Raw genomic sequence first — 6,089 nt, forward strand, 5'->3', positions numbered from 1 at the left:
AATTGAGTAAATGTAAGGCAGAGGTGTTTAATGTCATACTGTGGAACATTCCAAACAGAGTTTTGATATATCCATAGAAGGTGACGGACCCCCAACCAAAAAGTTACATAGTGCATAAGCTCACAAGAGTAAATTTTTGCACAATATAGGCTCTTTAAGGTTTTCAGTTAGGTCTGTTAACCGGGTCTTGGTAAAACTGAGCTGTAAGAAAAAGATAAATAAATATTATTACACTTTTATCACTTTTATCTGTTCCTAAACTTGACCCTGATCCTAACAAATATATTGACAAAAATGAACATCACAAGTCTAAGCACCAAGACAAAGTGAAATAAAAGAAAATCTGGACATGTTTTTGTTATAATTTTAGGTTAAAATTCACTTTGTTTTGTCAAAATGTCTGTTTTGACTTTTTGACTTTTGTCTTTTTTGACTTTTGTCTGAAGTGGTACTTCGGAGTTACAGGTAAGATCTGTGGAGAGATGACCTTATCATAAAGATGTAATTTTTTTCTTATTTCTAACAACTTAACTTGTTTCGATGGAGATGTAATTGCTATGCGTGTAATGTTCCACTGTATGACATTAAACAGCTCTGAATTATTTATTCACAGGTTGGTTAAAAGCTCAAAATACCCAAAAAAAGAGTACCGTATTTTTCGCACTATTAGGCGCTCTGGATTATAAGGCATTGAATGGTCTATTTTCAAACTTTTTTCACAAATAAAACCGCACCGGACTTTAAACCAAACACAACAGTTGGATGAAAACTGCGTGTTCGCAGTGACTTAGTTGTTTAGTTGTGTCTAGAAGTGGCACATTGCACTCGCTTTTTTGGTCCGCTCCTCCGTTCTGTTCCTCGTCGGCGTGGAGTGATGAGTGTGTCTGTGGGTGGTGCGGCTTTATAGTTTACTGAAGTCGTGCTGGGACACCTGAGTGAATTTGTGTATAGGGCGTTCTGGATTGTGGGGCTCGCAGGTGTTTTTTGATGGAGTTGGAGGCTTAAGAGAGCGCCCTATAGTGCGGAAAATACGGTACTTGTTTTTTTGGGTGTTTTGAGCTTTTAAACACCCTGTTATTGAATGAATAAGGCAGAGCTGTTTAATGTCATACTGTGGAACATTACAGGCAGAGCAATGACATCTCCATAGAAACAGGTTAAGTTGTTAGAAACTTAAATGGGAAAACAAACACGACAGTTTGATGCTCACTTTTTCAGAAAATCCTTCCCAGTATGCCTTGAGCAATGACCGAAAGTCCGAAATTCGTGATGCATCTATACTGAATAGTCCCATTTGACAGAGTAACAGTACTCTTACTTAAGTAAAAGTTTTGGTTCCTCCTCTCACTGTGAGTAAATCTACAAGTGACAAAAACTTTATGTGGACAGAAGAAAAGGGCCTCATAGTACTTATGATCTGTGTTCTAATGTTGTTTCCTCATCATATTTGTTTCATTCATACAAATCCTGCATATTTAGACTTGAGTTTTTCTCTTCTTGTACATTTTTCTTGCTCCGCTCCTTCACGTATTTATTTAAAGATTGCTTTATATATTATTGGGGGTTTGTCATTGGCAGAATACACTATACACTTTCTGGATAATTTTATTGGTTGTTTTCTGGTCTTCACTAGTATAACTTCAAGTTTCAGTTTTTTTTCTGGTTAAACCTTCTGCTACTTTCGAATCACTGTTTATCCTGTAAACACTGAGCTTCCTGTTGGGTGTGATGTGGTGAAGGATGTGCCTGTCTGTGGTTTTTTAATGTAGAACCGGTTTGATTTAATGAGGCTGATTTTGAATGACAACAAACAAACAAACAGATATACACGTTTTATTTAGTTATTACATATTTTACATGACTTTGAACTTGCATAGTGAGTGTGTTGTTTGTATAGTGAGTGTGTTGTATGTATAGTGAGTGTGTTGTTTGTATAGTGAGTGTGTTGTGTGTATAGTGAGTGTGTTGTATGTATAGTGATTGTGCTGGTGTTGTGTACTTTTGTGTGATTGTTGTACATTTCTCTGTCCTGTAGATGATTTCACATCAACCTGCTGAGGGACTGAAGATGGAAATGAGCCACACAAGCTATAATCTTTACATATTTACATTTTAAATGTCCATTAATATGTGCTGTCCCCTTTTACAAATAAATACAAATAAATAAGTATGTATAAGTAAGTATGTATTTCATCAATTTTAAAGGCTATTTTCTGATCTATAGAATGTTCTAATGTTGTTTCCTCCTCACAGTCAGACCTGGAGTTGTGTTTTGTTTCATTCACATTTTTTTTATTTATTCATTTTTATTTAACCTTTATTTAACCAGGGGAAAAAATCCACTGAGATTAAAAAACTCTTTCACCTGGCCAGGAGATCAGAGGTCAAAAAGTTATTACCTAAGGTATTTTATAACGTTAGGTAGAGAAGCAGAGAGAGCTGAATGAACTCGCCCTTTTGATTGTGTTTGTGGCTGAGCTGTCGGCATAAAGTGTCTCACCTCCTGTCTCTATGCATTATAAAGACAAGTACTGAGACATTTTACTGTTTTAAACCACAAAACTCACCACAAATCATACAACCATAATGTGGTAAATAACAATATATATAGAATATATAAAGTCATTATTTATTCTTACTTATTCTTACTGACACTGAACAGGTTTTTAATCAGCAAAATGACAGGTGAGCACGGCCCGCCCTGCCTCCCCAGAGCGCACGTCAATGCATACGTACTAGTACAGACAAGCAACAATAAAATGACATCATCACTGATTAGTAAAAGCATGATAATTGATGTTATATATTTAATTATGTATTGTATTGCATTCTGTATTATGCACTGAGTTATGTATTGTATGCTGTGTGTGAAAAACACATTTGCTTCAAGATAGTAAAGTATCAAATCTAATCTAAAGGTAAAAGGAGCTTGAAAACGTCTACTACATGACATTACAAGGTGGAATAAAGCATTCTGAGCTTTGGAGATGTAGACAAACTAATAATAAAGTGTTAATCAAACGTGTGAATGAAACAAAACACAAGTCCAGATATGTTGTGTTTTGTTGTGTATAATGTTGCTACCTTTTGAGGAGGAAACAACATAATAACATGGTTTAAAGCTCACAGGAGTCACGTTTGCGTAATATAGACCCTTTAAGATACAGCTATAAAACAAACCACAACAACCCCTCACCAGAACTCCAAACCCACATTTACACACTGAAATATGAACACACATAAACATTATTCTCACAGACAGCAGATCACTACAGACTCTTTTCTTAAGGTTATATTTAAAATGTACCAGAATGCAATATTCTTTCACAGGCGGACAGCTTCAGGCCCCTGCGACTTTGCATAACACATCCAGACTATCTCCATCCATATTCTGTGGTCTACCTGTGAAATCAACACCACACACACTGATCTGACATTGAATTATATGACTGCTCTTAGTAGCAGAGGATACAGAGGAGAAAGGATCAAAGGAGGAGAGGGTGTGATGGAGCAGAGGAGAGGGTCAGGTGGAGCAGAGGAGAGGGTCAGAGGAGTAGAGAAGAGGGTCAGATGAGGGTTAGAGGATCAGAGGAGCAGAGAAGAGGGTCAGAAGAGGGTTACAGGATCAGAGGAGAGTCAGAGGAGCAGAGAGGAGGGTCAGAGGATTAGAGGAGTAGAGGAGAGGGTCAGATGAGGGTTAGAGGATCAGAGGAGAGGGTCGGAGGATCAGAGGAGTAGAGGAGAGGGTCAGAGGAGCAGAGGAGAGGAGCAACGGAGAGGGTCAGAGGAGGAGATGGTCAGAGGAGCAGAGAAGAGGGTCAAATAGAGCAGAGGAGAGGGTCAGTTTGAGTAGAGGAGAGAAGCAGAAGAGAGGGTATGATGGAGCAGAGGAGAGGGTCAAATGGTGCAGAGGAGAGGATAAGAGGGAGGGTCAGAGAAGCAGAGAAGAGGGTCAGAGGAGCAGAGAAGAGGAGCAAAGAGGAGCAAAGGAGCAGAGGAGAGCATCAGATGGAGCAAAGCAGAGAAGCAGAGGAGAGGAGCAGAGGACAGGGTCAGAGGAGAAGAGCAGAGAGGAGCAAAGGAGCAGAGGAGAGGGTCAGAGCAGAAGATTCACTGCTCACACCTTGGAAACTGACATTTTGGCAGTTTTCCCGCTTTGTGCAAAAACATTAACGGCAGCACCACACTGCTCGGCAGGTAAAACCACGCCGCCGCCATCGTCATCAGACAGGAACTCTCAAAGTCCATCAGCTTCAGAATAAACATCGCGTACGCCGAGACGAGCACCACAAATCGCAACATCAGCACACCCATAATGGCCATCATGGTCACGAAAGCTCTGTGTTTCAATTGGTTCACCCGCTTCACGTCCCCTCCCCCTTTCGCAGGCCCTGGACGAATCAGAACGCAGAGAACTGAAACGCTACAGAAGGAGACTATACCCACGGCTACCACTGTCACACCGATAATCGACATTTTATCTATATTTGCGAAATCGGGGATGATTGAGAAACTTACAAACCCCGCGCACAGGATCCACGCAGTCGCTATGCTGACATTCCTAATCATAACCCCGCCCCTTTTCTTCAAACGCAGGTACGGGATTGGGTGAACCACGGCCAGGTAGCGCTCCACACAGGTGAGCGAGTGGATGCACATCTGCCCGGTCACACCCAAGTTAAACAGGTACGACCCGAGTCTCGAGATCCCTTCCTGCCCCGTGCGGAAGCCGAGGGAGTAGCAGGCCGCGGAGACAATGGTGAGGAGCTCCATGGCGACGATGTTGAAGGTGAAGACGTCGGAGTGGCTGGGCGGAGACTGCTGTTTCTGTTTCTGTCTGTAGCCGATGTGGAGGAGAGAGGAGGAGGAGGAGGTAACAGGCCAGCCAAGCGAGGAGAAGGTCTATCATAGCGTTGCTCGCACACATGTCGTCTGGATGAGTTGAGGAGTAGTTCACTGAGGGACCCATGGAGAAGACTGGAAACAGCTGACAAAAATAATGACTGAAAAATGTTAAAGGGCACATATTACACTATTTTCTGATCTATTAGGGCTGTCGCGGTTAGGGAATTTCACTTGCAGTGCAGCACAGCGGCTCAACAGCGTGGTAGGGTGATATCGCACCCTGTCCGATGATGCACTTGTTTCGCAGATGCACATGTACCTTGGTTGTCGTGTGGATATAGCGTGTGTAGTTTAGGAGAAATAATATTTGGCTTTGGAACAAGTGCCGCTGCATCTCTCCAACTCTCACTCCTGCACCAGGTCAGGTACCCGCGGACTTAAGAGAGAAATAACCACGAGCACGTGGAGCAGGTGTCTGCAAAGCGCAATCAGGCGAAGGCCGCATTTACCTGAGGTCACCTGACGGTCTTCGCGGGTGCACCTTGGTTTTGGGTTAGTCCTGCGTTAGTCCTGGGTTAGTCCTGAGTTAATCCTGCGTTAGTCATGGGTTAGTCTTGGGTTAGTCCTGGGTTATCACGGGCACGGATGGTAACGGGTGGAATGTTAACGGTCCGGGCAGGTGCGGGTCTCTAAAAATGGACCCGTGCAAAACTCTGGGTCGGGTCACGTTGGTCATGTGCGATAATCACGGTGGCCCAACATGCACCGCAGTGGACCTCTTAGTACCGTGGTGATTCATTGTTGCGGTTATTGCGACAGCCCTATTATCAGTGATATACTGTAGTATTGTTTCCTCGACAATAACAGACCTGGAGCTGTGTTTTGTTTCATTCACACGTTTGAGTAATCCTTCATTTTTAGTCTGTCTACGTCTCCAAAGCTCAAAATGCTCTGTTCCACCCTGTGAGCTGAGTTCTTCTCTCAAACTGAAATCTTGTAACGTCATGTTGTAATACAGGAAGGTCTCCACTGTGTTTTTAAAATCCATACACCTTCACTAGAATCATTTGCATGATTTCAGCCCTGAAAATGCAGATCTCTACAAAACTAAAAGTTAAAGGAGCTGTTCACTTAAAAACTGCAACAGCAACAGAGGTGCAACAGAGTGGGTAATGAAACTGCTTTACATAAATGGACTTTTGTAAGCTAAAAAAACACAAATAGTTCTAGACAAAAGTACATAT

The sequence above is a fragment of the Boleophthalmus pectinirostris genome, unplaced genomic scaffold, assembly GCF_026225935.1.
Source record: "Boleophthalmus pectinirostris isolate CB_2022bp ecotype Guang Dong unplaced genomic scaffold, ASM2622593v1 HiC_scaffold_20, whole genome shotgun sequence".
NCBI lineage: Eukaryota > Metazoa > Chordata > Actinopteri > Gobiiformes > Gobiidae > Boleophthalmus > Boleophthalmus pectinirostris.